The sequence below is a fragment of the Tachypleus tridentatus genome, chromosome 2 (assembly GCF_004210375.1).
Source record: "Tachypleus tridentatus isolate NWPU-2018 chromosome 2, ASM421037v1, whole genome shotgun sequence".
Lineage (NCBI taxonomy): Eukaryota > Metazoa > Arthropoda > Merostomata > Xiphosura > Limulidae > Tachypleus > Tachypleus tridentatus.
In genome coordinates this window covers 76,044,501-76,056,760 of record NC_134826.1, presented here as the reverse complement: position 1 = coordinate 76,056,760, position 12,260 = coordinate 76,044,501, and positions in this window count along the sequence as shown.

Here is a 12,260-nt window from a genome sequence, read left to right as displayed (position 1 = left end):
ATAAAAACAGGATTAATAGAGTGAGGAATAATGTGTGAGGAAAAGTATCTTTAGTATAGGACATTTAGTATGAGGAACAGTATATTTTGAGATGTTTATTTTTTAAAGGATGTTGAGGAGGGAGGATAAGTGTATATTCGAAAGTTGATAAATTACAGAAGTACTAGAGTGAGGAATAATGTAGACTGAAAAGATTTTAGGTAGAAGACATTGAGAGTGATTAATAGTATATTTTGATAAGCTTATATGTTACAGGTCATTTTGAATGAGGAATAGTGTGTTTTGAAAGTTTCTCGATAACAGAACTTTCAGAGAGAAAAACAGTTTGTATTGAAAAGTTTATTAATTATAGGACATTGGCAATGCAGAACTGTGTGTTTTTGTAACTTTCTTAATCACATAAGATTGGTAATTAGGAACAGTGTATATTGAAATATTTTTTAATATAATGACATTGAGAGCGAGGAAAAGTGTACATTGAAAGGTTGCTAATCATTGGATATTGGGATTGAGGAAGAGTGTATATTGAAAACTTTATTAGTAAGATAACATTGGGAGTGACTAACAGTATATATTGAAAAGTTTCTTTAATTACAGGACATTGATAGTGAGGAATGGTGTATATTGAAGAGTTTATTAGTTAAAGGATACTGAGAGTGTTGAACAGTGTGTATTCCAAGGTTTATTAATTACAGGTCATTTTGAATGAGGAATAGTGTGTTTGAAAGTTTATTGTTTGCAGAACCTTTAGAGAGAGAAACAGTGTGTATTGAAACGTTTATTAATTATTGGACATTGGAATGAAGAACTGTGTGTTTTGTAACTTTGTTAAAGGATACTGAGAGTGTTGAACAGTGTGTATTCAAAGGTTTATTAATTACAGGAGTTTAAGAGTGAGGAATGGTGTATACTGAAAGATTTATTTGTTTTAGGACACTTAATGTGACTAACTGTGTATATATTAAAAGCTTATTAATTACAAGACATTGATAATGGGGAGTAGTGAATTTTAAAATTTTCTAAATTACAATACTTTGAGAGAGATTAAAATGTATGTTAAAAAGCTCATTAATTACAAGACATTGTGAGATAGGAAAAGTGTATCTTGAAAACTTTAATAATAACATGACATGAAGAGACAGGAACAGTGTATATTGAAAAGTTTATTAGTTTCAGAACATTTAGCTTTAGAAACAATGTATGAGGAAAAGTAAATTTTAGTACAGAGCATTTAGTATGAGGAACAATATATATTGAGATATTTATTATTTAAAGGAAGTTGAGAAGGGAGGATGAGTGTATACTGAAATGTTTATAAATTACAGGAGTAGGAGAGTGAGGAATAATGTATACTTGAAAAGTTTTGTGTTATAAGACATTGAGAGTGATTAATAGTATATTTTGATAAGCTAATATGTTGCAGGACATTTTGACTGGGGAACAGTGTGTATTGAAAGTTTATTAATTATAGGTCATTGGGAATGAAGAACTGTGTTTTTTTGTAACTTTATTAATTATGCTAGAATGGGAATTAGGAACAGTGTATATTGAAATATTTCTTAATATAATGAGATTGAGAGCAAGGAAAGGTGTACACTGGAAGGTTTGTTAATTATTGGACTTTGGATTGAGGAAGAGTGTATATTGAAAACTTTATTAGTAAGACAACATTGGGAGTGACTAACAGTATATATTGAAAAGTTTAGTTAATTACAGGACGTTGATAGTGAGGAACGGTGTATATTGAAGAGTTTATTAGTTAAATGATACTGAGAGTGTTGAACAGTGTGTATTCAAAGGTTTATTAATTACAGGTCATTTTGAATGAGGAATAGTGTGTTTGAAAGTTTATTGTTTACAGAACCTTTAGAGAGAGAAACAGTGTGTATTGAAACGTTTATTAATTATAGGACATTGGCAATGAAGAACTGTGTGTTTTGTAACTTTGTTAAAGGATACTGAGAGTGTTGAACAGTGTGTATTCAAAGGATTACAGGACATTGAGAGTGAGCAATGGTATATATTGAAGAGTTTATTAGTTAAAGGATGCTGAGAGTGTGGAACATTGTGTATTGGGAAGTTTATCAATTACAAGAGTTTGAGAGTGAGGAACGGTGTATATTGATGAAGTTTTTATAGTTAAAGGATACTAGAGTGTTGAACAGTGTGTATTGAAAGGTTTATTAATTACAGGAGTTTAAGAGTTAGGAATAGTGTACACTGAAAGATTTATTTGTTTTAGGAGACTAAATGTGACTAACTGTGTATATATTAAAAGCTTATTAATTACAAGACATTGATAATGGGGAGTAGTGAATTTTAAAATTTTCTAAATTACAATACTTTGAGAGTGATTAAAATGTATGTTAAAAGCCCATTAATTACCAGACATTGTGAAATAGGAAAAGTGTATCTTGAAAACTTTAATAATAACACGACATGAAGAGACAGGAACAGTGCATATTGAAAAGTATTAATTATAGGATATTGGGAATGAAGAACTGTGTTCTTTGTAACTTTATTAATTACGCTAGAATGGGAATAAGGAACAGTGTATATTGAAATATTTCTTAATATAATGAGATTGAGAGCGAGGAAAGGTGTACAGTGGAATGTTTGTTAATTATTGGACTTTGGAATTGAGAAAGAGTGGATATTGAAAACTTTATTAGTAAGACAACATTGGGGGTGACTATCAGTGTATATTGAAAAGTTTCGTTAATTACAGGACGTTGATAGTGAGGAACGGTGTATATTGAAGAGTTTATTAGTTAAAGGATACTGAGAGTGTTGAACAGTGTGTATTCAAAGGTTTATTAATTACAGGTCATTTTGAATGAGGAATAGTGTGTTTGAAAGTTTATTGTTTACAGAACCTTTAGAGAGAGAAACAGTGTGTATTGAAACGTTTATTAATTATAGGACATTGGCAATGAAGAACTGTGTGTTTTTGTAACTTTGTTAAAGGATACTGAGAGTGTTGAACAGTGTATTCAAAGGTTTTTTAATTACAGGAGTTTAAGAGTGAGGAATAGTGTATACTGAAAGATTTATTTTTTTTAGGACACTTGAAGTGACTAACTGTGTATATACTAAAATCTTATTAATTACAAGACATTGATAATGGAGAGTAGTGAATTTTTAAAATTTTCTAAATTACAGTACTTTGAGAGTTATTAACAATGTATATTGAAAAGCTCATTAATTTCAAGACATTTTTAAATAGGAAAAGTATATGTTGAAAACTTTAATAATTGCTGGACATGAAGTGACAGGAACAGTGTATATTGAAAAGTTTATTCGTTTCAGAACATAAAGAGTTAGGAACAATGTATGAGGAAAAGTATAATTAGTACAGGGCATTTAGTGTGAGGAACCGTATATATTGAGATGTTTATTTTCAAAGGACTTTGAGAAGGGAGGATGAGTGTATACTGGAATGTTTATAAAAACAGGATTAATAGAGTGAGGAATAATGTGTGAGGAAAAGTATCTTTAGTATAGGACATTTAGTATGAGGAACAGTATATTTTGAGATGTTTATTTTTTAAAGGATGTTGAGGAGGGAGGATAAGTGTATATTCGAAAGTTGATAAATTACAGAAGTACTAGAGTGAGGAATAATGTAGACTGAAAAGATTTTAGGTAGAAGACATTGAGAGTGATTAATAGTATATTTTGATAAGCTTATATGTTACAGGTCATTTTGAATGAGGAATAGTGTGTTTTGAAAGTTTCTCGATAACAGAACTTTCAGAGAGAAAAACAGTTTGTATTGAAAAGTTTATTAATTATAGGACATTGGCAATGCAGAACTGTGTGTTTTTGTAACTTTCTTAATCACATAAGATTGGTAATTAGGAACAGTGTATATTGAAATATTTTTTAATATAATGACATTGAGAGCGAGGAAAAGTGTACATTGAAAGGTTGCTAATTGTTGGATATTGGGATTGAGGAAGAGTGTATATTGAAAACTTTATTAGTAAGATAACATTGGGAGTGACTAAGAGTATATATTGAAAAGTTTCTTTAATTACAGGAAATTGATAGTGAGGAATGGTGTATATTGAAGAGTTTATTAGTTAAAGGATACTGAGAGTGTTGAACAGTGTGTATTCCAAGGTTTATTAATTACAGGTCATTTTGAATGAGGAATAGTGTGTTTGAAAGTTTATTGTTTACAGAACCTTTAGAGAGAGAAACAGTGTGTATTGAAACGTTTATTAATTATTGGACATTGGAATGAAGAACTGTGTGTTTTTGTAACTTTGTTAAAGGATACTGAGAGTGTTGAACAGTGTGTATTCAAAGGATTATTAATTACAGGAGTATAAGAGTGAGGAATGGTGTATACTGAAAGATTTATTTGTTTTAGGACACTTAATGTGACTAACTGTGTATATATTAAAAGCTTATTAATTACAAGACATTGATAATGGGGAGTAGTGAATTTTTAAAATTTTCTAAATTACAATACTTTGAGAGAGATTAAAAATGTATGTTAAAAAGCTCATTAATTACAAGACATTGTGAGATAGGAAAAGTGTATCTTGAAAACTTTAATAATAACATGACATGAAGAGACAGGAACAGTGTATATTGAAAAGTTTATTAGTTTCAGAACATTTAGCTTTAGAAACAATGTATGAGGAAAAGTAAATTTTAGTACAGAGCATTTAGTATGAGGAACAATATATATTGAGATATTTATTATTTAAAGGAAGTTGAGAAGGGAGGATGAGTGTATACTGAAATGTTTATAAATTACAGGAGTAGGAGAGTGAGGAATAATGTATACTTGAAAAGTTTTTGTGTTATAAGACATTGAGAGTGATTAATAGTATATTTTGATAAGCTAATATGTTGCAGGACATTTTGACTGGGGAACAGTGTGTATTGAAAGTTTATTAATTATAGGTCATTGGGAATGAAGAACTGTGTTTTTTGTAACTTTATTAATTATGCTAGAATGGGAATTAGGAACAGTGTATATTGAAATATTTCTTAATATAATGAGATTGAGAGCAAGGAAAGGTGTACACTGGAAGGTTTGTTAATTATTGGACTTTGGATTGAGGAAGAGTGTATATTGAAAACTTTATTAGTAAGACAACATTGGGAGTGACTAACAGTATATATTGAAAAGTTTCTTTAATTACAGGACGTTGATAGTGAGGAACGTGTGTATATTGAAGAGTTTATTAGTTAAATGATACTGAGAGTGTTGAACAGTGTGTATTCAAAGGTTTATTAATTACAGGTCATTTTGAATGAGGAATAGTGTGTTTGAAAGTTTATTGTTTACATTTTGAATGAGGAATAGTGTGTTTTGAAAGAACCTTTAGAGAGAGAAACAGTGTGTATTGAAACGTTTATTAATTATAGGACATTGGCAATGAAGAACTGTGTGTTTTGTAACTTTGTTAAAGGATACTGAGAGTGTTGAACAGTGTGTATTCAAAGGATTACAGGACATTGAGAGTGAGCAATGGTATATATTGAAGAGTTTATTAGTTAAAGGATGCTGAGAGTGTGGAACATTGTGTATTGGGAAGTTTATCAATTACAAGAGTTTGAGAGTGAGGAACGGTGTATATTGATGAATTTTATTAGTTAAAGGATACTGAGAGTGTTGAACAGTGTGTATTGAAAGGTTTATTAATTACAGGAGTTTAAGAGTTAGGAATAGTGTATACTGAAAGATTTATTTGTTTTAGGACACTAAATGTGACTAACTGTGTATATATTAAAAGCTTATTAATTACAAGACATTGATAATGGGGAGTAGTGAATTTTAAAATTTTCTAAATTACAATACTTTGAGAGTGATTAAAATGTATGTTAAAAACTCATTAATTACAAGACATTGTGAGATAGGAAAAGTGTATCTTGAAAACTTTAATAATAACATGACATGAAGAGACAGGAACAGTGTATATTGAAAAGTTTATTAGTTTCAGAACATTTAGCTTTAGAAACAATGTATTAGGAAAAGTAAATTTTAGTACAGAGCATTTAGTATGAGGAACAATATATATTGAGATATTTATTATTTAAAGGAAGTTGAGAAGGGAGGATGAGTGTATACTGGAATGTTTATAAATTACAGGAGTAGGAGAGTGAGGAATAATGTATACTTGAAAAGTTTTGTGTTATAAGACATTGAGAGTGATTAATAGTATATTTTGATAAGCTAATATGTTGCAGGACATTTTGACTGGGGAACAGTGTGTATTGAAAGTTTATTAATTATAGGTCATTGGGAATGAAGAACTGTGTTTTTTTGTAACTTTATTAATTATGCTAGAATGGGAATTAGGAACAGTGTATATTGAAATATTTCTTAATATAATGAGATTGAGAGCAAGGAAAGGTGTACAGTGGAATGTTTGTTAATTATTGGACTTTGGATTGAGGAAGAGTGTATATTGAAAACTTTATTAGTAAGACAACATTGGGAGTGACTAACAGTATATATTGAAAAGTTTAGTTAATTACAGGACGTTGATAGTGAGGAACGGTGTATATTGAAGAGTTTATTAGTTAAAGGATACTGAGAGTGTTGAACAGTGTGTATTCAAAGGTTTATTAATTACAGGTCATTTTGAATGAGGAATAGTGTGTTTGAAAGTTTATTGTTTACAGAACCTTTAGAGAGAGAAACAGTGTGTATTGAAACGTTTATTAATTATAGGACATTGGCAATGAAGAACTGTGTGTTTTGTAACTTTGTTAAAGGATACTGAGAGTGTTGAACAGTGTGTATTCATTGAGAGTGAGCAATGGTATATATTTTTATTATTACAGGAGTTTGGGAAGTTTATCAATTACAAGAGTTTGAGAGTGAGGAATAGTGTTAAAGGATACTGAGAGTGTTGAACAGTGTGTATTGAAAGGTTTATTAATTACAGGAGTTTAAGAGTTAGGAATAGTGTACACTGAAAGATTTATTTGTTTTAGGAGACTAAAGTGACTAACTGTGTATATATTAAAATCTTATTAATTACAAGACATTGATAATGGGAGTAGTGAATTTTAAAATTTTCTAAATTACAATACTTTGAGAGTGATTAAAAATGTATATTGAAAAGCTCATTAATTACCAGACATTGTGAAATAGGAAAAGTGTATCTTGAAAACTTTAATAATTACTGGACATGAAGAGACAGGAACAGTGTATATTGAAAAGTATTATTTAGGATATTGGGAATGAAGAACTGTGTTTTTTGTAACTTTATTAATTAGAGTTAGGAACAATGTATTGAAATATTTCTTAATATAATGAGATTAGCGAGGAAAGGTGTACAGTGGAATGTTTGTTAATTATTGGACTTTGGAATTGAGAAAGAGTGGATATTGAAAACTTTATTAGTAAGACAACATTGGGGTGACTATCATATATTGAAAAGTTTGTTTAATTACAGGACGTTGATAGTGAGGACGGTGTATTTGTTTATTAGTTAAAGGGAGGATGAGTGTATACTGAAAGATTTATTTATTTTAGGACACTTAAAGTGACTTACTGTGTATATATTAAAAGCTTATTAATTACAAGACATTCATAATGAGGAGTAGTGAATTTTCAAAGTTTCTTTATTATAAGACATTGAGAGTGACTTACAGTGTATATTGAATGTTTATAGTTTAAGAACAGGATTAATAGAGTGAGGAATAATGTGTGAGGAAAAGTATCTTTAGTATAGGACATTTAGTATGAGGAACAGTATATTTTGAGATGTTTATTTTTTAAAGGATGTTGAGGAGGGAGGATAAGTGTATATTCGAAAGTTGATAAATTACAGAAGTACTAGAGTGAGGAATAATGTAGACTGAAAAGATTTTAGGTAGAAGACATTGAGAGTGATTAATAGTATATTTTGATAAGCTTATATGTTACAGGTCATTTTGAATGAGGAATAGTGTGTTTTGAAAGTTTCTCGATAACAGAACTTTCAGAGAGAAAAACAGTTTGTATTGAAAAGTTTATTAATTATAGGACATTGGCAATGCAGAACTGTGTGTTTTTGTAACTTTCTTAATCACATAAGATTGGTAATTAGGAACAGTGTATATTGAAATATTTTTTAATATAATGACATTGAGAGCGAGGAAAAGTGTACATTGAAAGGTTGCTAATTGTTGGATATTGGGATTGAGGAAGAGTGTATATTGAAAACTTTATTAGTAAGATAACATTGGGAGTGACTAAGAGTATATATTGAAAAGTTTCTTTAATTACAGGACATTGATAGTGAGGAATGGTGTATATTGAAGAGTTTATTAGTTAAAGGATACTGAGAGTGTTGAACAGTGTGTATTCCAAGGTTTATTAATTACAGGTCATTTTGAATGAGGAATAGTGTGTTTGAAAGTTTATTGTTTGCAGAACCTTTAGAGAGAGAAACAGTGTGTATTGAAACGTTTATTAATTATTGGACATTGGAATGAAGAACTGTGTGTTTTTGTAACTTTGTTAAAGGATACTGAGAGTGTTGAACAGTGTGTATTCAAAGGATTATTAATTACAGGAGTATAAGAGTGAGGAATGGTGTATACTGAAAGATTTATTTGTTTTAGGACACTTAATGTGACTAACTGTGTATATATTAAAAGCTTATTAATTACAAGACATTGATAATGGGGAGTAGTGAATTTTTAAAATTTTCTAAATTACAATACTTTGAGAGAGATTAAAATGTATGTTAAAAAAGCTCATTAATTACAAGACATTGTGAGATAGGAAAAGTGTATCTTGAAAACTTTAATAATAACATGACATGAAGAGACAGGAACAGTGTATATTGAAAAGTTTATTAGTTTCAGAACATTTAGCTTTAGAAACAATGTATGAGGAAAAGTAAATTTTAGTACAGAGCATTTAGTATGAGGAACAATATATATTGAGATATTTATTATTTAAAGGAAGTTGAGAAGGGAGGATGAGTGTATACTGAAATGTTTATAAATTACAGGAGTAGGAGAGTGAGGAATAATGTATACTTGAAAAGTTTTTGTGTTATAAGACATTGAGAGTGATTAATAGTATATTTTGATAAGCTAATATGTTGCAGGACATTTTGACTGGGGAACAGTGTGTATTGAAAGTTTATTAATTATAGGTCATTGGGAATGAAGAACTGTGTTTTTTTGTAACTTTATTAATTATGCTAGAATGGGAATTAGGAACAGTGTATATTGAAATATTTCTTAATATAATGAGATTGAGAGCAAGGAAAGGTGTACACTGGAAGGTTTGTTAATTATTGGACTTTGGATTGAGGAAGAGTGTATATTGAAAACTTTATTAGTAAGACAACATTGGGAGTGACTAACAGTATATATTGAAAAGTTTCGTTAATTACAGGACGTTGATAGTGAGGAACGGTGTATATTGAAGAGTTTATTAGTTAAATGATACTGAGAGTGTTGAACAGTGTGTATTCAAAGGTTTATTAATTACAGGTCATTTTGAATGAGGAATAGTGTGTTTGAAAGTTTATTGTTTACAGAACCTTTAGAGAGAGAAACAGTGTGTATTGAAACGTTTATTAATTATAGGACATTGGCAATGAAGAACTGTGTGTTTTGTAACTTTGTTAAAGGATACTGAGAGTGTTGAACAGTGTGTATTCAAAGGATTACAGGACATTGAGAGTGAGCAATGGTATATATTGAAGAGTTTATTAGTTAAAGGATGCTGAGAGTGTGGAACATTGTGTATTGGGAAGTTTATCAATTACAAGAGTTTGAGAGTGAGGAAGCGGTGTATATTGATGAATTTTATAGTTAAAGGATACTGAGAGTGTTGAACAGTGTGTATTGAAAGGTTTATTAATTACAGGAGTTTAAGAGTTAGGAATAGTGTACACTGAAAGATTTATTTGTTTTAGGAGACTAAATGTGACTAACTGTGTATATATTAAAAGCTTATTAATTACAAGACATTGATAATGGGGAGTAGTGAATTTTTAAAATTTTCTAAATTACAATACTTTGAGAGTGATTAAAAATGTATGTTAAAAAGCCCATTAATTACCAGACATTGTGAGATAGGAAAAGTGTATCTTGAAAACTTTAATAATAACACGACATGAAGAGACAGGAACAGTGCATATTGAAAAGTATTAATTATAGGATATTGGGAATGAAGAACTGTGTTTTTTTGTAACTTTATTAATTACGCTAGAATGGGAATAAGGAACAGTGTATATTGAAATATTTCTTAATATAATGAGATTGAGAGCGAGGAAAGGTGTACAGTGGAATGTTTGTTAATTATTGGACTTTGGAATTGAGAAAGAGTGGATATTGAAAACTTTATTAGTAAGACAACATTGGGGTGACTATCAGTGTATATTGAAAAGTTTCGTTAATTACAGGACGTTGATAGTGAGGAACGGTGTATATTGAAGAGTTTATTAGTTAAAGGATACTGAGAGTGTTGAACAGTGTGTATTCAAAGGTTTATTAATTACAGGTCATTTTGAATGAGGAATAGTGTGTTTGAAAGTTTATTGTTTACAGAACCTTTAGAGAGAGAAACAGTGTGTATTGAAACGTTTATTAATTATAGGACATTGGCAATGAAGAACTGTGTGTTTTGTAACTTTGTTAAAGGATACTGAGAGTGTTGAACAGTGTATTCAAAGGTTTTTTAATTACAGGAGTTTAAGAGTGAGGAATAGTGTATACTGAAAGATTTATTTTTTTTTAGGACACTTGAAGTGACTAACTGTGTATATACTAAAATCTTATTAATTACAAGACATTGATAATGGAAGTAGTGAATTTTAAAATTTTCTAAATTACAGTACTTTGAGAGTTATTAACAATGTATATTGAAAAGCTCATTAATTTCAAGACATTTTTAAATAGGAAAAGTATATGTTGAAAACTTTAATAATTGCTGGACATGAAGTGACAGGAACAGTGTATATTGAAAAGTTTATTCGTTTCAGAACATAAAGAGTTAGGAACAATGTATGAGGAAAAGAATATAATTAGTACAGGGCATTTAGTGTGAGGAACCATATATATTGAGATGTTTATTTTCAAAGGACTTTGAGAAGGGAGGATGAGTGTATACTGGAATGTTTATAAAAACAGGATTAATAGAGTGAGGAATAATGTGTGAGGAAAAGTATCTTTAGTATAGGACATTTAGTATGAGGAACAGTATATTTTGAGATGTTTATTTTTTAAAGGATGTTGAGGAGGGAGGATAAGTGTATATTCGAAAGTTGATAAATTACAGAAGTACTAGAGTGAGGAATAATGTAGACTGAAAAGATTTTAGGTAGAAGACATTGAGAGTGATTAATAGTATATTTTGATAAGCTTATATGTTACAGGTCATTTTGAATGAGGAATAGTGTGTTTTGAAAGTTTCTCGATAACAGAACTTTCAGAGAGAAAAACAGTTTGTATTGAAAAGTTTATTAATTATAGGACATTGGCAATGAAGAACTGTGTGTTTTTGTAACTTTGTTAATCACATAAGATTGGTAATTAGGAACAGTGTATATTGAAATATTTTTTAATATAATGACATTGAGAGCGAGGAAAAGTGTACATTGAAAGGTTGCTAATTGTTGGATATTGGGATTGAGGAAGAGTGTATATTGAAAACTTTATTAGTAAGATAACATTGGGAGTGACTAAGAGTATATATTGAAAAGTTTCTTTAATTACAGGAAATTGATAGTGAGGAATGGTGTATATTGAAGAGTTTATTAGTTAAAGGATACTGAGAGTGTTGAACAGTGTGTATTCCAAGGTTTATTAATTACAGGTCATTTTGAATGAGGAATAGTGTGTTTGAAAGTTTATTGTTTACAGAACCTTTAGAGAGAGAAACAGTGTGTATTGAAACGTTTATTAATTATTGGACATTGAATGAAGAACTGTGTGTTTTGTAACTTTGTTAAAGGATACTGAGAGTGTTGAACAGTGTGTATTCAAAGGATTATTAATTACAGGAGTATAAGAGTGAGGAATGGTGTATACTGAAAGATTTATTTGTTTTAGGACACTTAATGTGACTAACTGTGTATATATTAAAAGCTTATTAATTACAAGACATTGATAATGGGGAGTAGTGAATTTTTAAAATTTTCTAAATTACAATACTTTGAGAGAGATTAAAAATGTATGTTAAAAACTCATTAATTACAAGACATTGTGAGATAGGAAAAGTGTATCTTGAAAACTTTAATAATCAGAACATTTAGCTTTAGAAACATGAAGAGACAGGAACA